This window comes from Lacerta agilis, chromosome 2 (assembly GCF_009819535.1).
Source record: "Lacerta agilis isolate rLacAgi1 chromosome 2, rLacAgi1.pri, whole genome shotgun sequence".
Classification (NCBI taxonomy): Eukaryota; Metazoa; Chordata; class Lepidosauria; order Squamata; family Lacertidae; genus Lacerta; species Lacerta agilis.
In genome coordinates, this window is record NC_046313.1 from 5334411 (window position 1) to 5359405 (window position 24995).

Consider the following 24995-nt stretch of genomic DNA (forward strand, 5'->3'; position numbering starts at 1 on the left):
AAAGTACAAAGAGGAGGAACCCAAGCCTCCTCCTACCCCTTTGGTCTATGCTAAATGGTCTAATGGTCAGACCACTTCTGCACCTATACCTCTTTTGTCAGTATAGACCAGTGATGGCCAAACTTGGCCCTCCAGCTGTTTTGGGACTACAATTCCCATAATCCCCGACCACTGGTCCTGTTAGCTAGGGATGATGGGAGTTGTAGTCCCAAAACAGCTGGGGGGGGCAAGGTTTGGCCATCACTGGTTTAGACACACCAAATATGGCTCTACTGTAGCCTCCTTTAACTTCTTGTCCATACCCATTCCTTCTTTATTATCCTGGCCTTGCTTTAAGGATCTCAGGATTATGAACATCAGAGATGGGAAACCTGTAGCCCTACAAATGTTGACTCCAACTCCCATCAGCCCCCACCAGCATGATCAATGGCCAGGAATGATGCGAGTTGTAGTCCAAGCTCATCTGGAGGGCTACAGATCCCTCATGCATAGTGTGCATGGTCCCTCCCCCTTTCATCCACATACAATCCTGTGACATTTATTAGGTTGAGAAATCATGGCAGGTCCAAAGCCGCCAAGTGAGCTATTTCAACCTGTCTCTCCTCAGATTAAGTCCACTAGCTCTCTCTTTCTTGCCTTTTATTTCCTTCAATTCCCTCACCATTATTTTTATTGCAATTCTTAGAACTCACCTTGGCTGAAGCTTCAAATCTGGGTCAATCCACTGTCTCACAGGCTAGCTATGAAGGCTTCTCCACCAACACTACCAAAGCTTTGTGAGGAACACGTCTGATGAGACCAGAAAAGACAGAAATGCCTATTAGAGGAGAGGAAGCAAGCATGGATGAGCCTAGAAATAGCAAATAATCAAACGCCATTGTGGCCTGACCTGGTTGTCCTTTGGGAAGGCCCCGCTTCCTAAAAATTAGCGTTGCCACGTTGTTTACGGACAGATGCTCTGTTGCTTTCTTTAAAGTAGTGTGCAGAGGTCAGAAATCAACAACTCATGTCTGCTGCTGTCACTGCTTTTTCATGCCAAGTAATGCTCCCGTTTTAAATGATTTCCTGTCATACATCTGTTCAAGGAGCAGAGCCTCTGTCCCTAAAGAAGCGGCAAATAAGCTGGAGACAATCCCCTTTTCTTTCTTGTTAGATGTGTTATCCTGCCTATAAAGTACCCCTCCCTCCTGGGATCATTTTTGCCATCTAAGCCATGCTCACGAGACTATCTTCTGGTTTCTCCCATCAACAAAGACCTGTTGTCAGAAGCTCTTAAAGCACTAATTCCCAAATGGTGTGGCCTGACATGACTGCTAATGGCCACAAGAAATAAACTGGGATAAATAATCAAGGGCTACTGAGAGCCCAAAGCACCAAGCAAAGATTGCTCACTGTGCCCTTTGCATGATTCACTGCTCTGGTCTGTGGCTTCTCTCCATCAGATGCCTTTGGATCATCCATCCCTGCCTTAGGCCCAATTACCCAGCCTCAGGGGAGAAGGAAGGTGGGCTGCATCTCTGCATGAGTCGCTCCTCTGGGATCACCTGCTTCCAGGCACGTGAAGCTAGCTGAGGCAAAAACACACAGCTCCCCTGAGCGTGGGTAATTCTCACTCTTACATAAATGGGGTGGAGGAAAAGGCCTTTTTGGGTATACGGATGACGATGCATGATTTAAAAAAATTTAATTAAATTAAAAGCCTGTCACGTGGACCTAACAGAGAAATGCTTCATGTTAAAGTAGATGCTGCCTTTTGTGCAGTCCTAATTTTGATATTAGCTCAACATAAAAAAAAACTAAGATCATGGCCACTGGTCCCATCACCTCCTGGCAAATAGAAGGGGAAGAAATGGAGGCAGTGAGAGATTTCACTTTCTTGGGCTCCATGATCACTGCAGATGGTGACAGCAGTCACGAAATTAGAAGACGCCTGCTTCTCGGGAGAAAAGCAATGACAAACCTAGACAGCATCTTAAAAAGCAAAGACATCACCTTGCCGACAAAGGTCCACATAGTTAAAGCTATGGTTTTCCCAGTAGTAATGTACGGAGGTGAGAGCTGGACCATAAAGAAGGCTGATCGCCGAAGAATTGATGCTTTTGAATTATGGTGCTGGAGGAGACTCTTGAGAGTCCCATGGACTGCAAGAAGATCAAACCTATCCATTCTCAAGGAAATCGGCCCTGAGTGCTCACTGGAAGGACAGATCCTGAAGTTGAGGCTCCAGTACTTTGGCCACCTCATGAGAAGAGAAGACTCCCTAGAAAAGACCCTGATGTTGGGAAAGATGGAGGGCACAAGGAGAAGGGGACGACAGAGGACGAGATGGTTGGACAGTGTTCTCGAAGTGACTGGCATGAGTTTGGCCAAACTGCGAGAGGCAGTGAAGGATAGGCGTGCCTGGCATGCTCTGGTCCATGGGGTCACGAAGAGTCGGACACGACTGAACGACTGAACAACAACAACAACAAATTTTGATATGGTGATGTGGCACCACCCCCTGAAGGCAGACAGGCGGGCGGGCGGGCACTTCGGATCTTGGATGCGCCGCAAAACACCTTCCCAGCCAGCCAGGGAATTTCTCCTGCCGTGGTTAAACCTGCCCCCCCCCCTCGCCCGCGCGTCCCCCCCCCCGCTTCGCACCCCCACCCGGCCGCCGCGCCTACCTCCCTGTTCCCCCCTCGTTGCTGCAGGCCGAGTCCCTTCGGTCTCCTAGCAACAGCTTCCCCAGGCAGGCCGTGGAGGGCGGAGCCGGAGCGCCCTCTGGGCGGCCCGCTGGGCAAAGCGGCCTCCGACGATACTTCCGACGCCAGCCGCGCCCGGAGACTTTCCAAGGGACCCCGACTAGGAGCGGGCGGGCCGTCTGGCCCAACCCCCTGCCCCACGCAGGGATCTCGACGCAGGATCCCCAATCCACTTCGGAACCATGCCGGACCCTGCTTTGCACTGCAAAGGTGCAGGCGGTTTTATTGCTGCAGCTGCTGTTGTTGCTGCCGGCATCCGCCTGTCTGGAGAGCAGTGCCGGATTTAAGGATAAGCTAAACAAGCTATAGCTTAGGGCCCCGCTCTCTTGGGGGGCCACCCAAAAATATACATCTTCTTAATTGTATTTCACTGTTAATATACAGCACTTCTTCTTAATTGTATTTCAGTTCAACAGTTACTTTGATAAAATACCTATTTTGTTATGTGCAAATGGCTTTAGATACCTATCAGTTCCATGAATTACTATATAGCATATATTCAACTCAAAAAAACAAAAACAAAAAAAACAGCGACAATTTGTTGTTGACAAAGGACAGCTGGACATATAAAGGGCCCCATTACCTTCAGATCGTGAAGTTGAGGCTCCAGTACTTTGGCCACCTCATGAGAAGAGAAGACTCCCTTGAAAAAACCCTGATGTTGGGAAAGATGGAGGAGAAGAAGAAGAGTTTGGATTGGTATCCCACTTTATCACTACCCTAAGGAGTCTCAAAGCGGCTAACATTCTCCTTTCCCTTCCTACCCCCCACAACAAACACTCTGTGAGGTGAGTGGGGCTGAGAGACTTCAAAGAAGTGTGACTAGCCCAAGGTCACCCAGTAGCTGCATGTGGAGGAGTGGAGACACGAACCCGGTTCACCAGATTATGAGTCTACCACTCTTAACCACTACACCACACTGGAGGGCACAAGGAGAAGGGTATGACAGAGGGTGAGATGGTTGGACAGTGTTCTCGAAGCAACTGGCTTGAGTTTGGCCTAACTGCGAGAGGCAGTGAAAGATAGGCGTGGCTGGCGTGCTCTGGTCCATGGGGTCATGAAGAGTCAGACACGACTGAACGACTGAACAACAACACCTTAAGTAGCTTCGGGCCTCGTCAAACCTAAATCTGCCCCTGCTTGAGAGACAATGGAGTTCGCCTCTGGGGGTGAAGTCAAACCACTGCCTTAGCAGCACCGAAGTGACCTCCCTGGGGCGCAAGCCTGGGCAGTAGTGTGTATGGAGATCCTGCACTGCCCAGACAAAAAACCCCTCTTGGCCTTACTGATGTGGTCCAAAGGAAAGCAGAGCAAGATGTTTGGCACCAGCTTGGCTGCAGGAGTTGCCATCCAACTGTCTTAGGGACTCCACTCCGGTTTTGTGCAGGGTTTTATTTCATAGCCTTTTCTTCTCCCGAAAATATCCCTCAAGGCAGAGGAGGTTTTGGATCAGTTTTCCTTTTCTGAGGTGGGCTACCTTCCCAGGTGGATGAGCCCCATCCACCCCTCACTTCCCTCTACATCACATGCAGAAAGTGCCTGTCTTCGCATGCAGGGGAAGTCCCTAACTCACAGAGGGTTTGAGACCCATTGGCTACGCTCATCTGGTTTAGCCAGCTAGCTGAGATGTTTTTAAAGGGGGGAGAAAAGGGGGGACCCATATCATTGGGTTTTGGGGGATAGTGTTTTGCAGAAGCCAGTGCAGCAGCCTCACAGTGGAGGCTGGAAAAAGCCCTCTTTTCTCTCTCTTGCAGCTGCTGTCTGCTCTAACTTACCTCACAGGGTTGTTGTGAGGATAAAAATGCGAGGGAGGAGGACTATGCTTGAGACCTTGAGCTCCCTAGAGGAAAGCTGGGGTAGAAACATAATAAATAAATAAAGGGTATGAGGATCCCAATGAAATTGGTCTGCTGGTTTTGAACAGGGGCTTGTTTTGCTGCAATTTTAATAGGCCCACTCAGTTGTGAACTGCTCTGAGCTTTAGAAATGTGGGATTGAAATATTTTCAAGAAATCAATAAAATGAGAGCTGCCGTCCACAAAGGGGCAAAGACCTGGTTGAAAAGGTGCTGGTTGGTGGGAAGAGTGGCAAATGAAAATGATCGAATATATGAAACTCGCAGAACTGACCAGGAAACTCCAAGACCAGAGGGAAGAAGCGGTACAGAAAGATTGGAAGAAATTTAAAGAGCATTTAAAAACTTATGCTAAGATTAGTATTTAAGAATTGAACTAGAAGACATGCTAGGCTACAGTTATGAAAAATAGATAAGATTAAATAAAGATAGAAGTTTGATAAGGAAAATAGATTTAGAATATGATTACGGTAGATTGATGATTATATAATGTTAAGAATTTACTAACGATGTTATACAATGAAAGCAGAAAGAGGATGTGAGGAAGTCTACTAACAATGTTAAGGACTAGAATGAATGCAGGGTTATAGATGTGTTTGTTATTGTTTTTTGTATTTTTGTATTATTTTTCTGTTTTTTGTATTTTTGTATTTTATATAATTTTTGTTATTTTTGTTGTTGTTTTGTTTGTGTTATACTGTTGAAAACTTAATAAAATTTATAGAAAAAAGAAAAGGTGCTGGTTGGTAGCAGGATTCAATTTTCAACCAGGTCTTTGTTATTAGCAGAGATGCTCTGCAGTCCAATTGCCTAAGGCTGTTATACCCGTGGCATTCCATATGTTATTGGACTATAACTCCCATCATTCCTGGCCATTAGTCATGCTGGCTGGGGCAGATGGGAGCTGGGAGTCCAGCAACACCCGGCGAGACTCAAATTCCCCATCCCTGGCCTAAAGCATCCCCACACCTGCTAATGGATCTAACCCACTTACCTAAGGCATCCCTAGACTCTCTTCAGAGCCTAACAGCAATGTCCTGCTTTGGAACATCTTTGGAGATGAAAGACTGCAGTTGTCATGACAACAGAACCTGCCTGTGGTACCCAACATTAGATATCCAGACACAGCCTGGCCCATTGGAGGTAACAGCAGTCTAAAAATAACCTGGGATCCTCCTTTCACTGTCAGACCATCCTTCACAAGCTCTGTTCAATTTCAACAGAATGTAGGAACTTGGATGATGAACACAGTAGGGAGTGGGAGCTTATCCCCTGTGAAGTTGTTACAATGGGCAGACACAGTGCCAGATTTATGTATAAGCTAAACAAGCTATAGCTTAGGGCCCCACTCTCTTGGGGGCCCCCAAAAAATTAAAGAAAAACAAAACTGGATGTACATTTCCAAAATATAAGATAAAAAACAAAATAAAACCTACATACAGCAACAGTGTTTTGTATTGTGTATGGACCTATTAAGTCCATAAATTACCATATAGCATATATTCAACACCAAAAACAGTGACAATTTGTTGTTGACAAAGGACAGCTGGACATATAAAGGGCCCCATTACCTTCAGTAGCTTAGGGCCTCTTCAAAGCTAAATCCAGCCCTGGGCAGACACAACATCCTGGCTCAATGAGTTCTATAGTGAGTGGGGTGACAAAGTACTTTTTCTTCTTTTTATAATCACTAAAAAAACCAACTCCAGTCGCCATACCTTGCTGTAAAAATATAACACTAAATATATGAACTGCAATGCACAATTACACATGCACCACCAGTTTACTCCTGCCTCCATTTCTTTCCTTTTCCCCGTTGTCTCCCTTGAATCTGCTTCTAACTGGAAGCTACTGGGGGCTGGGACCTGTCATGTTCATGGGCGATGAAATAATGACAACAGGAATAAACCACAGAGCCTAGTGCTTGCCGATCAGAAGGTCGGCAGTTCGAATCCCTGCGATGAGCTCCCGTTGTTCGGTCCCAGCTCCTGCCCACCTAGCAGTTCGAAAGCACGTCAAAGTGCAAGTAGATAAATAGGTACCACTCTGGCGGGAAGGTAAACGGTGTTTCTGTGCACTGCTTTGGTTCGCCAGAAGTGACTTAGTCATGCTGGCTACATGAACTGGAAGCTGTCTGTGGACAAACGCCGGCTCCCTCGGCCTATAGAGCGAGATGAGCGCGCAACCCCAGAGTCGTCCGCGACTGGACCTAACGGTCAGGGAAAGAAACAAAATAAAAAATAAAATAAATTCCTTCCAGTAGCACGTTTTGTTCAGTCGTTCAGTCGTGTCCGACTCTTCGTGACGCCACGGACCAGAGCACGCCGGGCACCCCTATCCTCCACTGCCTCCCGTAGTTTGGCCAAACTCATGCCAGTCATTTCGAGAACACTGTCCAACCATCTCATCCTCTGTCGTCCCCTTCTCCTTGTGCCCTCCATCTTTCCCAACATCAGGGTCTTTTCCAGAGAGTCTTCTCTTCTCATGAGTAGCACCTTAGAGACCAACTAAGTTTGTTCTTGGTATGAGCTTTCGTGTGCATTCACTCTTCTTCAGATACACCACGAAAGCTCATACCAAGAACAAACTTAGTTGGTCTTTAAGGTGCTACTGGAAGGAATTTTAAAAAAAAATTTATTTTGTTTTGACTACAGCAGACCAACACGGCTACCTACCTGTAACTGGTCAGGGGTACCTTTACCTTTAAAATAATAATAATATACAGTGCCAGGTGATGGCTGAAAAACAGTTTGTTAGTATACAAAATGAAAGGATAATACCATTACACTTCTGTTAGATCATTTAATTTTGTTATTGACCTCCCAACAATGTGTGTCACTGGCACACACTTTTATGACACATAATTCGGGGCCAGCTCTAGGATAAATAGCACCAGGGTAAGAGTGCCCCTGGCAGAACATAGCTTGGGGCCAGCAAATACTGACTGGTAAATAAACCCAGGTCCAAGAAACAGCCCAGTTTGAAGAAATGCTGAATGTCTAAAGCTTTTTTCTGCTATGGAATTTTATGCCAGTGTTGAGCTCCCCTATAAACCTAAACACGAAGCCCACGTGTCCCGCACCCCATCCAGAAACCTTTCTTTGCACTGCCCTGTGGTGAGAATCGGACGCCCCTGTTTCCATTGGAGAAATGTTGGAGGGGGTGGAATCAATGCACTTTAAATGAAGGCTCGGCTTCCTGAAAGGTTCAGTTAGTCCACCCCTTATCTCAGTGCCTGTACCCCCAACTGCTCAGAAGGATAAGAGATCACTGTTCCCAATATTTGAAGCCTTTGTGCAGGAGATGAGCCCTAATAGGACTTTTCCAGATTCAGGTAGGTAGCCGTGTTGGTCTGATGCAGTCAAAATTAATTAATTAATTAATTAAAAAATTGTCCAGTAGCACCTTAGAGACCAACTAAGTTTGTTCTGGGTACAAGCTTTCGTGTGCTTGTACCCAGCACATCTCCAGCATCAGAAAATGCCAAAGGAAACTGATCCCACAAGGTGGCAGCACTTCCTAAGAGTTACCAAGCTGTTTTCCTTCTTTTCCAGGCCATCATTTTATTTTCTGGCAAACTTCTGTATCTTTAACATGCGAATGCAGGTAGAAATTCAATAGATGCTGCTTCCCTAGCATGGTGGAGTGCAGGAGAAAGCTTTGCCTGAGTTTTCCTTTCTTTTTAATCACTTCCCATGAAGCATCCCTATAAAGCAGTTACATGGGACTTGCTCGCAGGTAAGTGTGTAAAGCCAGTGCTGCCAATGTGCTTCCTTCCAGATGTTTTGGACTACAACTCCTGAAAGCCCCAGCCAGCATGGTCCATGGTCAGGGATGATGAGAGTTGTACTCCACAGCATCTGGAAAGCACAATGTTGGCTCTTCCTGGTGTGTGAGATTCTGGATGTGTTTATGTTACAGCTATTCCATATAAGTTTAATCAGATTGATTACTTCATTAAATATATTTCAAAGGGCCGTTGCTATCATGGCTTTACTTACAAGTAACTAATGCCATGGCCCTTTTAGAACATGGATGAGGAAGGATGATGATGAGCATTCAAAGGCAGGTACAGCCAGTTTGGGAAAAGAGCTTCCTGTCAGTGTAGGGCGAGAGATGGCAGGAGGATTTAAATACTTTCCAGTTGTTTATAGCCTCAGGATTTATTCTGAACTATTACTGACATGGATTGTTGATATTGTTGGTTAATACATGGCAATGATACAAGTTGGCTTAGGGGTTACTAGTTACTGTCTGTTTACTCATAATAAAAAATAATAAAAATTCCTTCCAGTAGCACCTTAGAGACCAACTAAGTTTGTTCTTGGTATGAGCTTTCGTGTGCATGCACATTTCTTCAGATACACTGCAACCTGAAAATGTGTGCATGCACATGAAAGCTCATACCAAGAACAAACTTAGTTGGTCTCTAAGGTGCTACTGGAAGGAATTTTTTTATTTTACTTTATTTTATTTTATTTTGACTATGGCAGACCAACACGGCTACCTACCTGTAACTGTCTGTTTACTGTTTAAGTTTTCAATCCTTATGTGTAAGTTCATAAGAACATAAGCAGAGCCTGCTGGATCAGGCCAATGCCCTATCTAGTCCAGCATCCTGTCATCAGAGTGGCTGAACAGTTGCCTGTGTGGGAAACCAGCAACCAGGATTCAACCACAAGAGCCCCCTCTCCCCTCTTGCCTCCAACTGTAGATGCAGAGCATAGCCATCGTGGCTAGTAGCCATCAAAGTTATTTCATGACAACTCTCTCTGTCATGTGACTTGCTTAAAAACGGCCTAAAATCTTCTAAGCACTCTATGGGACAGTTCCTGTCTGCAAGCTCACAATCGAATATACACCACACAAAAGGGGGGGGTGTGAAGATGAAAGCAAACATTGGAGCAGCTTCTCCTTCCCTGGCCTGTGGGTGAAGCCAGGTTGGTCTCGCCCTTATCTTCTTCCAATGTAGACAAGATAAGGGGCGGGGAGACTTTGGCAGTGATCTCAGGTGTGGGGAAAGAGGTGTGAGATAACTGGGGGTTTATTGGTTTGTTTGTTATTATGCTATATATTTTTGTGTGATCCTCAGATGAAGGGCTGAGGGTGAAAGAGGAGAGCGTAGAATATGGTCTGAAGCTCAACATAAAAAAAAAACTAAGATCATGGCCACTGGTCCCATCCCCTCCTGGCAAATAGAAGGGGAAGAAATGGAGGCAGTGAGAGATTTCACTTTCCTGGGTTCCATGATCACTGCAGATGGTGACAGCAGTCACGAAATTAGAAGACGCCTGCTTCTTGGGAGGAAAGCAATGACAAACCTAGACAGCATCTTAAAAAGCAAAGACATCACCCTGCCGACAAAGGTCCGTATAGTTAAAGCTATGGTTTTCCCAGTAGTAATGTACGGAAGTGAGAGCTGGACCATAAAGAAGGCTGATTGCCGAAGAATTGATGCTTTTGAATTATGGTGCTGGAGGAGACTCTTGAGAGTCCCATGGACTGCAAGAAGATCAAACCTATCCATTCTTAAAGAAATCAGCCCTGAGTGCTCACTAGAAGGACAGATCCTGAAGTTGAGGCTCCAGTACTTTGGCCACCTCATGAGAAGAGAAGACTCCCTGGAAAAGACCCTGATGTTGGGAAAGATGGAGGGCACAAGGAGAAGGGGACGACAGAGGATGAGATGGTTGGACAGTGTTCTCGAAGTGACTGGCATGAGTTTGGCCAAACTGCGGGAGGCAGTGGAGGATAGGCGTGCCTGGCGTGCTCTGGTCCACGGGGTCACGAAGAGTCGGACACGACTGAACGACTGAACAACAACAACAACAGATGAAGGGCAGTATATACATTTAACAAACAAACAAACTCAGGAGCCTTCATATTTTTCTTAGAAAGCTTGTTGAACATGCATCGTTCTAGATACAGTCCAAAATCACTTCAGTCAGAACTAGTCAGCCACTGATCATCCAAACACAGCGCTGCCTGCTGGAAGGCTCCTCCACAGTGCCAGCACACCACTCAAGACCTGACATCGTTGAGAGGTAGCACATTAGAGCATATTTTTTACTTTTGTTCCCATCTTTGGAAGAGGGCTGCTTTGCAGCGCAGTTTGCCATGGCAACAGGTGGGGGGGGTTGATTGGATGCAACCACCTATCTCTGTCCCCACCCAGCAGCGTAATTCTTCTTTTGAAAAAATCATTCCTCTCATTCCCCTCTCAACCCCTCATCAAGAGCCCTGCTTCATCCTCCGTTTCAGCTGCCTCTTGAACATCGTCCCTTCAGCCATCACTGCATCTCTCATGGATTCCTGTTCGCAGTTCAGTTCTTCCCTGTGTCCTCTTTCCTCTGCAGCTGCCTGAACAGGTTGGTGTTTCACAAATGTCACCATTTCCCATACATGATCTCTACCTCTGTCGAACACTCACAGGGGAGAAAGTGGCACAAAGGGGCCTCCTGCCCAGAGCATCGTCTTTCTTAACATGCAGCACATTTGAATGTCCAAAGTGGTTCAGATACAGTTATGCTGTCCTTGATGTATCTTGTGAATTGCCTTGAACTTTTACAGGGCAATGTTGCCCAGCAGGTCTTTCTATCTGACCCTCAGGATTTCCCTCAAGCCACACGACTCACCACCAACCTCCCTTTCCTTTGCACCCTCCTTGAGTGTTTTTGTCTGTCTAAGGCAGTGCTGATCGCCGAAGAATTGATGCTTTTGAATTATGGTGCTGGAGGAGACTCTTGAGAGTCCCATGGACTGCAAAAAGATCAAACTTATCCATCCTTAAAGAAATCAGCCCTGAGTGCTCACTGGAAGGGCAGATCCTGAAGTTGAGGCTCCAGTACTTTGGCCACCTCATGAGAAGACTCCCTGGAAAAGACCCTGATATTGGGAAAGATTGAGGGCACAAGGAGAAGGGGACGACAGAGGATGAGATGGTTGGACAGTGTTCTCGAAACGACTGGCATGAAGTTGGCCAAACTGCGGGAGGCAGTGGAGGATAGGGGTGCCTGGCGTGCTCTGGTCCATGGGGTCACGAAGAGTCGGCCACGACTGAACAACTGAACAACAAAGGCAGTGCTTCTCATACTTGGTCCACCGTCTGTTGTTGGACTATAGCTGCCAGGGGCGTAGCAAGGGGGGGCGGGGGGGCGGTTCGCCCCGGGTTCCAAAATGGAGGGGGTGACAAATTATCAAGGAACTTTTTGGGGGATTTTTTTTTTTTTTTTTGAAAATGCCTGCTCCGAAGGTCTTATCTTACTATACTAGGGATTATACAGCTATAAATGAAATTTCATGCATATCGGTTAATATCTTGACCCTCCTCCACCAAAATAGCTGTTCACTTGGCTGTTTTCCTATGTCATGAAGGCTGAAATTTCAGTTCAGAGAACACTTACTGTTCCCAACCCTCACCCTGTGGAAAGCCATCTAATTAGACTTTAATTTGATTTTGAGATCTTTTTAGGAGGTAATTTAATTATTGTTTGATTTTATACCAATGTTATGTATCCGGTGTTGGCCACCCTGAGCCCGACTTTGGCCGGGGAGGGTGGGATATAAATAAAAGTTTTATTATTATTATTACTTGTTATTATTCCTTTGTAAGAAAATATGAAATAACGTAAAACCATTTTTGCGGGGGGGAGATCAATGGGGGGGTTGACAAGAAATTTTCCGCACAGGGTACCACCTGATCTTCCCATGCCTGGGGGGGGGGGTGACAAAAAATTTTTGCCCCCGGGTACCAATTTACCTTGTTACGCCCCTGGCTGCCATCATCCCTAGCTAGCAGGACCAGTGTTCAGGGATGATGGGAGTTGTAGTCCAACAACAGATGGGGACCCAAGTTTGAGAAACACTCATCTATGGTGTGTCCTTAAACTCTGCGGGTGCTTCTTGCTTGGAGGGTAAAGAGGGATGTGTGAATGTGAAGAAAGTACTGTCCTGTTCCAAGGCAAAATTGCTCTGCTCACTTTTGCCTCTCTCCCCCCCCCCACCACTGGTATGTGACCCTTGGAATTTTCCCCAAAAGGAAATATGGCCATGGGCATAGCCAGGATTTTTTTGGGAGGGGGAGCAGGACTTTTATGTGTGGAGGAGAACCAACCAACTGGTCAGTTAGTTAAGTATTTCTATTGTTTTACTTGATGGGGGGCAGTGCCCCCCCCCCGGCTATGCCCATGAAAGTGGCCCTTGGTCTGAAAAAGTCCCTTGCCCTGGTATATATACTTTAAAAAAATATATATTACAACAGGTCAGTATTATTATCCCCAAATTTCAAATGCGGCTGAAAGATTTGCTTGCCTAGCAAATTCCTGGCTTAGGTGAGATTTGAACCAGAGACTTCCTGATGAGCAAGTTCCATCTGTCAGCTGCTAAACTTGCTCAGAACATGACTTTTTAAGTAAATGATATATAAGAGAAGGAAAAACCCTCAGCCTGGACTTTCCCACTTTCTCATTAGGCTGGCTCTGATCCATGCATTCCTTTCCTCCACTGCCAGGCAAGGAAGGTGTTGTGGGTTTTTTTTCTTTTACTATTGCATATTTATATGGAAGACATCTCACTCAGTACATAACAACATCAGAATTCCCATGTGTGGTCCCGAAGCCAGGAAAGCATTGCCAGGAAATAAGGCACATAATTTGTCTTCTGCAGAGTCTTCAGAAATAAAGCAAGGAATTTGTCTTCTCTTTGTTTTGTTGACTATTCCATTTTCCATTCCACTGTCAATTAGGCTGTTAAGGGAAATGGCCAGGAAGGAAAGCAGTACAGCAGTGGCATTTCCGCATCCACATGTTTACATGTGTATTAACTTGAGTCAAGATGCATCTGCTCCCTGCTCTGAGAGATTTGACTTCTAAAGACACATCGTTACCCCAAGAAAAGGTAAAACCAGGACAGTGTTTTTACAAGGGAAACAGGGATTGTGCTTCATAAACAGGGGTAGTTGGAGAGTATGAAGATGGGGACACAACAGATCCCCTTCCATGTGCCCAGATGGGCTTGTCCCTTGGTGCAGACACACTTAGGAATGTGCACATGAGTGGCGGAAAATGCATCAAGGTCATCCCCCCTTTCCTCTAGTGCATTTCAAGTCATGTTTAACATTGCTGTACACACTGACTTGTTTCCCTGTAACCCCCATGGGAGGCGCTGTGGTCTAAACCACAGAGCCTAGGGCTTGCCAGTCAGAAGGTTGGCAGTTCGAATCCCCAGCTCCTGCCCACCTAGCAGTTTGAAATCACGTCAAAGTGCAAGTAGATAAATAGGTACCACTCCGGCGGGAAGGTAAACGGCATTTCCGTGCGCTGCTCTGGTTCGCCAGAAGCGGCTTTGTCATGCTGGCCACATGACCCAGAAGCTGTATGCTGGCTCCTTTGGCCAATAAAGAGAGATGAGCACCACAACCCCAGAGTCGTTCGCGACTGGACCTAATGGTCAGGGATCCCTATACCTTTACCTCTAACCCCCGTGAGCTGCTGTTCAATGAAGCTATCATCTGAGCATATGTGATGGATGTCTCATATGTACGGACACACCTTACATTTTCGAATTGAATGGAAGCTGGGTTCAGGGACAGTACACCAATCAGCTGCATTTCTCAAGAAACCGGAGGATTCATATGGACTGTGTACTCGGTTTTCAATACCAACGATAGGAGTGCACTGGAGCCAGAATAAACAGTAGTGTTTACCCGGCCTTAGAGAAGAGTAATTGACATCCCTGCTTGTAAATCTGAAGCTTCTTTGCATTACTTGCTGGGGTGGGATTAGAGAAAAGAGAGGGGCGGTTGCCAAACAGTTTGCGTTGAAATTGTTATCCCAAGTCATCAACCCTGCCTTGGATTTGTTTGTGCACAGGACAGTGGGCTTTTGTTTTCTCAGAAACTGAGTTCACAATCCTTTGATGACTCCGGCTGGAAGGCAGGGAGACAAGGGGTCAGTGTGATGCTGTGGTTGCAATAGGGACATTCTGCTACACAAATGTAACACAAAAAGTAAAGATAGCTGACTAATACCTGGAATATTGCGATAATAGAAAAAAAAATACTTGGAATATTAGTTATTAATGGATCAGCAAAGAACGATAAATTCTAAGCAATATGTTGTGAGTTTATATGTTGTGAGCAGCCATCTTCTGCATTTTGATCAGTATGGAACTCATTACATGTGTTTTTCTTATATGTATCATTTAATTCTTCCTGCACGCTAGAGGTTGAAATGTGATTTACTGGCAATATATGTCGAGATCCTTTGTTAGAGGAAGGGTTTGTTTCGGCTGGATTGTGGATTTTATTCTGTTTCTTTTCCTTATATATTTGAAAATTTTAAATAATTAAAAGTGGCTGTGTTGACCCATAAGAAAAAAACCCAAATCTATATCAGGGTAACTAATACCTTTATTAGCCCAACCAAAATATCACAAATGTAACAGAGGATCTCCTAGCTCCCTTTCACTTCTATGGGACAGAAGCAAATGAGATATCGACAGTGCTGTGGTGCTTAAACTCTTCCTTAATTTTTGTTGTGGGATGCTCCTGCTGCAGCCAATTCTGTTTCTTTCCTCCCCTCCCCCATTTTCTCCAGACCTACCATTATTAATCTAACCATATTTCTCTCCCACACCACTGACATTTTAAGAACCCTCTCGGAATGTAGGAAGGAAAAGTTTGTACAGCTAGGGGATTTTCTCTCTGTGGGGAGCTCCCACTCTGGTTAATGTTCAACAACGACATTGCAACATACATGAAATTCTGAATAAACCAAACAAGGCTTAGGCTCTGACCAGAAACAAAGCAGGATTTAAGTCTGCCTGGAAGTTACATCAGCTTGAAAATCCTCCCCCTAATTCAAGATGAGCTGAACACAGTGAGTTTTCTGCTGAAAATCCCCCCTATTTTTTTTTTTTTTTTTTTTGCCCTTAATGATGCTATTTACTGTTTACCTTGGGGGGGGCGGCAAACAGCAGGTGGGAATCATTTGTTGTTGTTGTTGTTCAGTTGTTCAGTCGTGTCTGACTCTTCGTGACCCCATGGACCAGAGCACGCCAAGCACGCCTATTTTTCACTGCCTCCCGCAGTTTGGCCAAACTCATGTTAGTAGCTTCGAGAACACTGTTCAACCATCTTGTTCTCTGTTGTCCCCTTCTCCTTGTGTCCTCAATCTTTCCCAACATCAGAGTCTTTTCCAGGGAGTCTTCTCTTCTCATGAGGTGGCCATAGTACTGGAGCCTCAACTTCAGGATCTGTCCTTCCAGTGAGCACTCAGGGCTGATTTCTTTAAGGATGGATAAGTTTGATCTTCTTGCAGTCCATGGGACTCTCAAGAGTCTCCTCCAGCACCATAATTCAAAAGCATCAATTCTTCGGCGATCAGTCTTCTTTATGGTCCAGATCTCACTTCCATACATTAGTACTGGGAAAACCATAGCTTTAACTATACGGATTTTTTGGAATCATAGATTCATAGAATTGTAGAGTTGGAAGGGACCCTGAGAATCATCTAGTCCAACCCCCTGCAATGTAGGAATATGCAGCTGTCACAAACAGAGATCGAACCTGCGACTTTGGTGTTATCAGCACCAAGCTCTAACCAACTGAGCTATCCAGGCTGTCGGCGTTTTTCACAAGGAAACTAGTGCAAGGCCCCAATCTGGATTGAGAGCCCATTCTGGATTGGGACCCCCAGTTGTTATTTTTTAAATTCAAAATCAAAGTGGCCAGTTTAAGCAGGATTTGGGTTTCTTCTTTATAGTATGATAAATATAACGTGTATTTTGGCGACAATATTACTGGAAGTGAAGGCTATTAAATCTGGGGAGGAAATGAATTTGAACCATTAAGATAAAAAGGAAGGGTTGAGACGGTGGGGTTTTGATGTTATGAAGTTGGTTATTACTAGTTCATATTTCTTTATTTTCACAAAAGTTTGAAACGCAGTTTGCAGGGAACCAAAAACCAGCCTTACCATCGGATCACCGTTGGTAGCAGGGAACCAAGACTACTGAGTGCTTGTTCTGCCTTGGGAGATGTATGTGGAGAACTACTCAGGAACAATGTCCAGAGCCAAATTTAGTGACAAGCTGCCCAGCTGACTGCTGGGGGAGCCATCTCAGCAGATACGTTTTCATAGGCTCTCTACTCAGCTATCTACTGAAGATCTGGAACAAAACATGTCCTCTATTTCTGCCCTGTTCTGACCTGCTACCAGGCATGGAAACCTCTGAAGACAAACCCAACACCCCACAGGTCAAGAACCTTGTGGACGAGGCAGTGTTGAGGCAGTGGCGGGTCTTGGGGTCTTAAATTTCAGCAGTGCCCTGTGCGGCGCCAAATTCTGGCGCCCCTCCACCTGTCACGCTCCATTGTAAATCATGGTTGCGGCACCCCCGGGGCTGGTTGGAGGAGGAAATGGAACCACCCCACTGGTTCTCAAGGATGCTGGCGCCAAAAGGTTTGGGTTCAGGCTGAAGAGCAATGACATACTAGGCCTCTACAGACCAGAGTCTACTTGCGAGTAAGCATTCCCTGAAACTCCTTTACCAGCACCTGAGGTCAGGAGGCCAGAGTACATAAGGCGTCCTCTCTCTCGGATGTTACCCTTTCCGTTTCTTTCTTAACTGAGAGTTTTGAGATTGGTCTGGTAAGAAACAAAGGGATACTGTAAGCCAAAACTTGGCAAAGGCATTTTTGGCTGAAACACCTAAAGAACCCATCCCTTTTCTGGCATCTGTGAGATTCATTTCTCTTTTATGCACCTCCTCCCTCTTCAGCCTTCAAGTTGTTGGTCTAGTTCCCCTGCCTTACTGAACTCTCTGTGATATTGATATTGGACTGGTTCCTGAGCTTGCTTCCGAATCATGTTTGGACCTACACTGATTCCCTGCATTTGACCTTTATTTGATTTAGACTGTACCGCACTTGGGACTTCCTGAGTCAGTGCATGCTTTGGTGAGAGGCTTACAGTGCCAGATTTACGTATAAGCTAAACAAGCTATAGCTTGGGGGCCCCCAAAAAAATTAAAGGAAAAAAGAACTGGATGTACCAGTACATTTCCAAAATATAAGATAAAAAACAAATAAAATAAAACTTACATACAGCAACAGTGTTTGGTGTTGTGTAGGCTCCTATGATGTAAGTCGGGGGTCAGCAAACTTTTTCAGCAGGGGGCCGGTCCACTGTCCCTTGTGGGGGGCCGGACTATATTTTGAGGGGGGGAGGGAATGAACGAATTCCTATGCCCCGCAAATAACCCAGAGATGCATTTTAAATTTAAGCACATATTCTACTCATGTAAAAACACCAGGCAGGCCCCACAAATAACCCAGAGATGCATTTTAAATAAAAGGACACATTCTACTCATGTAAAAACACGCTGATTCCCAGACCGTCCATGGGCCACATTTAGAAGGCGATTGGACCGCATCCGGCCCCCGGGCCTTAGTTTGGGGACCCCTGGTGTAAGTAGTGGGCCCCACCTGCTAGCCTGCTCCCTAAAATATCACTGGTTTGCTCATTTCCATACAGCATATATTCAACACAGAAAACAGCGACAATTTGTTGTTGACAAAGGACAGCTGGACATTACCTTCAGTAGCCGAGGGCCTCATCAAACCTAAATCCGGCCCTGGAGGCTTATACCTCCTGGAGCTAGGACCCAAGTCTCTGAGGGCACCTTCTGGAAGATGACAATTTCCTAAGTTCTGGGTGGGAGTGTAGATCCTTATGCAGCCAAAAACACACAAGAGGGAGGTATCAGTGGGTTCTGTGAAACCCCAAGTTTTGCAGGAGTACAAAAAAGTTCTGTTGTATGTAAGAAGAATAAAAACTAAGGGGAGGAATTGCTGCCGAACCACCCAATCAGCATTGAGCATGCTCAGTAGACACAATATGTTGAGTGAATGTTGGGGGTGAAGGTAAAGGTAAAGGGACCCCTGACCATCAGGTCCAGTCGTGTCCGACTCTGGGGTTGCAGCTCTCATCTTGCTCTATAGGCCGAGGGAGCCGGCGTTTGTCCGCAGACAGCTTCTGGGTCATGTGGCCAGCATGACAAAGCCGCTTCTGGCGAACCAGAGCAGCGCACGGAAACGCCGTTTACCTTCCTGCTGGAGCGGTACCTATTTATCTACTTGCATTTTGACGTGCTTTCAAACTGCTAGGTGGGCAGCAGCTGGGACTGAGCAACGGGAGCTCAACCCGTGGCAGGGATTCAAACCGCCGACCTTCTGATCAGCAAGCCCTAGGCCCTGTGGTTTAACCCACAGCGCCACCTGGGTCCCATATTGGGGGTAGGGAGAGGAAAAAACCCCAGAGATTGGGAGAGAGAAGGAATGAAGTATCCTGGAAGATGGTTGTGTGTCTGGAATACTGAACAGGGGCACTCCTCGCATTTTGTGGCAGGTCCCACTCGTAGTCCAAATCATTAATTTTCCCTTGTAAAGCTGGTGGCACTAAACCAGTGTGGCCAGCATTCCATTGATGTTCGTTTATTTTATTTTATTTACATAATCAATGCCTGTTTGAGAACTGGGTGCACACACAAGCAATTGTGATCAGCTCAATGTAAGCAACTGTGATCAGCTTGTATTTAAATTACATTAAAATCATTAAATGCGCTGCATATACAACACAAGGTATCCAAAAGTTGAGTCAATAGGGATGGGGCACGATATGATTTCTGTACAGTGTGCCATTTGGTCAAAGGCCACTGTTGGCCACACAAAGGAGACTGAGAGCCAGCAGGATTGTTTCTCTCCTTGCCCATCTTCGAAATGGGTCCAAGGGCTAAAGATATAGGAAATGGGTGTCTGTATAATTGCTTACAACCTGTGGATTGTAGGGAAATCACTTTTATAGCTCTGTGCCTCAGTTTCCCTATCTGTTCTATGAAAGGCGATTCATAAGCTCATCCGTTTGAACAGCAGAGAGCAAGCTCTTTTCATCCCCGTCCCCAAATGCTCAGACAGATTTGCAGCCCAGCTGTAAAAGTGATGTGAATTATCTGAATGTTGCTAATGACAGGAACTAGACTGTGAATCAACACCTAGAACAGAAGGAAGATGTCACACCTCTTTGACACATGAGGGCCAAATCTGTTTCAAGTTACTATCCATGATAAACTATTTTGGGAATTCTGCTTCCCGGCTCAGTTAATTGGAAGAGACACTGGGAATTTCCACGGCATATTGGCTGGCCAGGACCGACCCCCCTCCTTTGCTCTCTGTAGCAACATTGGTTCCCTCCCAAAAGAAATCCACTGGGCCAGGTCTATTTGAATTTTAAGAAAATGAGTCTAGGCTTCGGGGCAGGGGTGGGTAGATGAAGAACCACTTAATACGTTTCATTTGGTTGTTGGCATTATTCTCTTTTTCTTTATTGTTTTGTCACCTGTAACAAAATGTTTTAACAAGGGGTTGCTGTGTTTCACTATTCTTATTTCATAAGCTGTTTTGAGCAGAAAAATTCATAGTATAAATGAAAACTAAATAAATTTTTTTAAATTGCAACTAGTATCACCCTTTCTCTCCTATGGGGTATAGACCTTTTCTCTCTACGTTGAAAAGAACGTGGGCAGTTCTATTTCATTTCACTTGGCACCTACGTTGAATTTCTTCTTCCTGCCCAAACATCCTGAAATGACAGTCATGAACATTGCAATCCTATGCTTGTTCACTCACAGTAGAGCCCGACGGAGTTAGAAACACAGGAAGCAACATTATTCGAGACCAGAATATTGGTCCACCAAGTCCAGTATTGTCTACTGGCAGCTCTTCTCCAAGGTCTCAAGCAGAGGTCTTTCCCACATGACTTGCTCCTGGAAGCTTGAAACTAAAGACACCAGGAATTAAACCTACAGCCTTCTCCATTCATAGCATTTGCCTTACCATGGCACTGCAGCCCATCTCTAGTCTCAATGTGCAATAAGACATCCTAGCAAGCATGCTTAGGATTGCACCCTTGACCTCACTTCAACATGCACATAGTTGGAGAGTATGTCTGGTGTTGGCAACCACTATTTTTGGTGAAAGCGGGTTGCCCCTTACATATCTTCTAACATTTTTCCAATGAAAAAAAGGGCAAAGGACCCCTGACAGTTAAGTCCAGTTGCAGACAACTCTGGGGTTGCGGTGCTCATCTCACTTTACAGGCCGAGGGAGCCAGCGTTTGTCCGCAGACAGTTTTTCCAGGTCATGTGGCCAGCATGACTAAGCCGCTTCTGGTGAAACCAGGGCAGCACACGGAAACACCATTTACCTTCCCGCCGGAGCGGTACCTATTTATCTACTTGCGCTGCGTGCTTTCAAACTGCTAGGCTGGCAGGAGCAGGGACCGAGCAACGGGAGCTCACACCGTCGCGGGGATTCGAACCGCCAACCTTCTGATTGGCAAGCCCAAGAGGCTCAATGGTTTAGAACACAGCACCACCCACGTCCCCAATGAAAATAGGGATGTCCTATTCCATCATTATAATAATTTTATTATTTCTACCCAGCCAATCTGACTGGGTTGCCCCAGCCACTCTGGGCAGCTTCCAACATAATAAAACATTAAACATTTAAAAAAACTTATACAGGGCTGCCTCCAGATGTCTTCTAAAGGTTGTATAGTTACTTATCTCCTTGGCTCGGGGGTGGCATAACTCCATACCCTCCAACATTTCTCGGATAAAAATAGGGACATCCTAAGGAAAAGTGGGACATTCTGGGATCAGATCAGAAACCGGGATGGCTTCTTTAAATCCGGGATTGTCCCTGGAATAAAGGGACACTTGGAGGATCTGTACTGATTCTCTCCTCTGTCCCTTACTCCCCATAGAAGGGCCTTTCATTCCTAAATAATAAATGTCACTGCACAGGACAATGGGCAGTGCTGATGACTCCCTCCTCAAGGACAGGGACACAAAACAAACTCAGAGGGAGTTGCCTCTTGCAACTTACGTGAGAGACCTAAGGCTAAGGACTTAAGGGGGAAATAACCCAAATCAACACTCTGCAGCTGGCGCTTTTCAAAAAGTCTCACTGACATGTACTATTGTGCAATTCACTTGGGCACTAACCCCACCCTTGGGTACCATCAGTGAGCAGCAGGGATATGTGACATTATTAATAAGAAGCTACTGGTCACAGGGGCTTTCAGTATCTGAGGCTGCCTCTGAATTTCAGCGCTTGGGGAAACAAGAATAGGAGAGTACAGTTGGGCTCATGTTCTGCTGTCTTTGGGCTTCCCAGAGGCAACTGGTTGGCCAGACTAGATGGGCCATTAGTCTAATCCCTGTGCATCTTTGGGAGGAAAGGCAGGATGGACATTTAATTCAGTACATTGAACAAACAAATCCAGAAGGACTCTCTTTCTGTTCTTATGTTCTTTGACAGCTTGATGCCCAAGAAACACTCAACAGCTCCAGCCTTCCTTAGCATGCAGTTGCTAGAGGGAGGTCTTGTTGTCTGGTCAGCCTTGGACCTCCATATGCGCTGCCTAGTCTTGCATCCCAGAGAGGTCACTTCGGAGGCAGCAGTTACAACGTACTGGTCTCTGCAGCCACAGAAGACACTGTGGTTCTCCAGCAGTTTGACTTCACTCCTGGAGATGCATTTCATTATCTTTCAAGACTGTTGGATGCCAACAACAATTGTTGTTTAATAACTGATAGTAACTGAATAATTTTTTGTGAGATTGGGAAGCTGACCAGTCTCCACTTGTACAACTGTGTGTTGGTACTTATGTGTTCTTTTTCACAGGGATGTGAAAAGCAAACTGTATAGCTTCTCCTTCTCAGGTTGGTGGATGGGTCCAGATGATTTCTCCCTCTGCCATATATAAGGGAACTTCAGAGAAGAATCTCTGGTTAAAAGAATCTAGCTGCATTTTAAAGCCTAGGTAAATTATTGAGATCCTAGGCATACACCAACCCTCGCTCACACAAGACAACTCTTTAAATTGGGTGACATTATTGTCAAATTACTCAGTTTAGTTTAGACAGTGAGCCACTTAAGCAAACATGAGTCCAGCAAACATGACACAAATTTGGATTCCTCTCTGCTGAAACATGGGAATGTAAAAACTATCTATTAGAAATGCAACAAAGATTACCTCCCTCTCACCGGAAAGACACAAGCATTAAGCAAGGTGAGAAGTTCACTCCAGCCAGTTCCAAACATCAGTGGCGTTGGGACCATTAACTAAAAAGTGGTAACCAAGTGAAGTGCCCACTATAGCCTTCAAAACTCAGCTGGGTTCAGTGACAGTTTGTGGACAAAAGAAGGCAACATTCTTAAATCGCTGCTGGGAATAGGATGACTGTGATCCCCCTAGATTAGAGGCAGGATCCCATTCCGGGTCCTGGTCTTATTGTTTATCCCTGCCCATTCCTGGGCAGTTACGTCATCATATTTACCCTGGAGCCATTTAAGACACAAACACATCTAAAATGGCATGTTTTGCTGAGCGAACTTGGTCCTTAGAAGTTGCAAGCTTGAAAACTACACAAGTCTTCCCCTCCCCCCTTAGGCAAATGTGTTCAAAGCAATGTGCCATCACCTGCCATGTTGTCATATTACACTTAATTATGTGTATGGTCTTCAGGACTGCTGCTGCTGCTGCTGCTGCTGGGGCTCATATCCTGTTTGCCACCCAAGCCCTACATGAGTTCCCAGTAAAGTCAGTTGCTTCTCCTGCTATCAGAACAACTTAGAATCATAGAATCATAGAGTTGGAAGAGACCCCAAGGGCCATCCAGTCCAACCCCCTGCCAAGCAGGAAACACCATCAGAGCATTCCTGACAGATGGCTGTCAAGCCTCCGCTTAAAGACCTCCAAAGAAGGAGACTCCACCACACTCCTTGGCAGGAAGTTCTTCCTAATGTTTAGGTGAAATCTTCTTTCTTGTATTTTGAATCCATTGCCCCGTGTCCGTTTCTCTGGAGCAGCAGAAAACAACCTTTCACCCTCCTCTATATGACATCCTTTTATATATTTGAACATGGCTATCATATCACCCCTTAACCTTCTCTTCTCCAGGCTAAACATACCCAGCTCCCTAAGCCATTCCTCATAAGGTATCGTTTCCAGGCCTTTGACCATTTTGGTTGCCATGTCTGAGAGAGTGGAGTGGAATTTGCCACTGGATGGATTGTTTGGAGGGGCGAAGAATCAGGGGATGAAGCGTTTGTTTTGGGGGGTTGCCTGGAAATTGTTGGTGTGACAATGGAGATGGCTCTGTTGGGCTAACATTAGATGGCCATAATATAATGGTCTAGCTTGGCCCTTAATCACCAGGTCGTCCAGAATTTCTTTAACAGTGAAGAGGGTTAGAATGTTAGTCTCTGTTTTCTCAGTCACTGACCCAAGGTCCAGTAAAGGTGTTTCAACGGCTTCACATACTGGTCCCCAAAACAAAGAAGGTTGGGACACTTAGTTATTTTAAAATACCGATCTGATTCACCATTCCTAGCCACAATCTGGCCATCATTCACCAGTGACCATGAGTCTGACTCAGCATAGAGGTTTCTCATGGTATATGCTCACATGGGAACATCAGATCCTCCAAGTGACCCTATTTTCCAGGGATTTAGAGCAGTGTTTTTCAACCTTTTTTGGGCAAAGGCACACTTGTTTCATGAAAAAAATCACGAGGCACACCACCATTAGATAACAATAATAGTAGTAGTAGTAATAATAAAAATGATAATTCTTCTCATGTCTGAATTGAGCATGTGAAGATGGTGCACCTTGCCCCGCCCCCACCAGGCTAATAATAATAAATAACAACTATAGTACTAGTCAGGACTCTCCCCCCAGCCACAGGAACTCAGTTCTGGCACCTCTCAGGTGGGCGCCTAAGAGGGAAGGCGTCCGTGATGAGTTCCAGGCTCCAGCACCTCTTTTTCTAGAAAAATAGCATTGGTAGCAGCAGATGCCCCAATGCTAGGTAGGCAGCAGAGGTAGGAGGTGGTGTCGTAGCGGCGGCCGCCTCGCCCCGCATGGCCCACGGGGGTCAGCCAGTTGCTCCACTCGCGCAGTGCCCAGATGTTGGGCACGCAGCTCAGGTGTCGGCACAGCTGCAAGAAGCTGCCGGGCTGCCGCTGCACCCGCAGCCGCCACTCAGCCAGTCCCGAGGACGGCGGGAGGCGCTCGGCTGGCAGCAGGCGGGCCGGGCCCGCGGTGGTAGCGGCGGCGTCGGCATCAGCCACCGGGCCGGGCAGTACCAAGAGGACTCCGGCTTCTTCGAAGGCCTCGCGGATGGCGCAGAGGCGGAAGGCCATGTCTCCCGGCAGCGGCGAGCCCAGCTCGGGCGCTCGGCGGCGAAGAGCGGCGCCCTCGGGCACTCGCCCCGCACCGAGCCCAGTCCGCAGCGCGGCCCGTCTGCCAGCAGCTGCAGCCAGTCGGACG

General features: G+C 46.1%; 1 long non-coding RNA gene and 1 other non-coding gene across 2 annotated transcripts; both read right to left on the minus strand.

Moving 5' to 3' along the window:
- Nucleotides 1-691: 691 nt before the first annotated feature.
- LOC117042880 lies at nucleotides 692-2736 on the minus strand. Its single transcript, XR_004426100.1, has 2 exons — nucleotides 2667-2736; nucleotides 692-817 (listed from the first exon to the last, which is right to left on the minus strand). It is a non-coding gene; the product is annotated as an uncharacterized LOC117042880 (long non-coding RNA).
- Nucleotides 2737-16144: 13408 nt separating this feature from the next.
- On the minus strand, nucleotides 16145-16218 carry TRNAI-GAU. The gene has a single exon. It is a non-coding gene; the product is annotated as a tRNA-Ile (tRNA).
- Between the last annotated feature and the right edge of the window lie 8777 nt (nucleotides 16219-24995).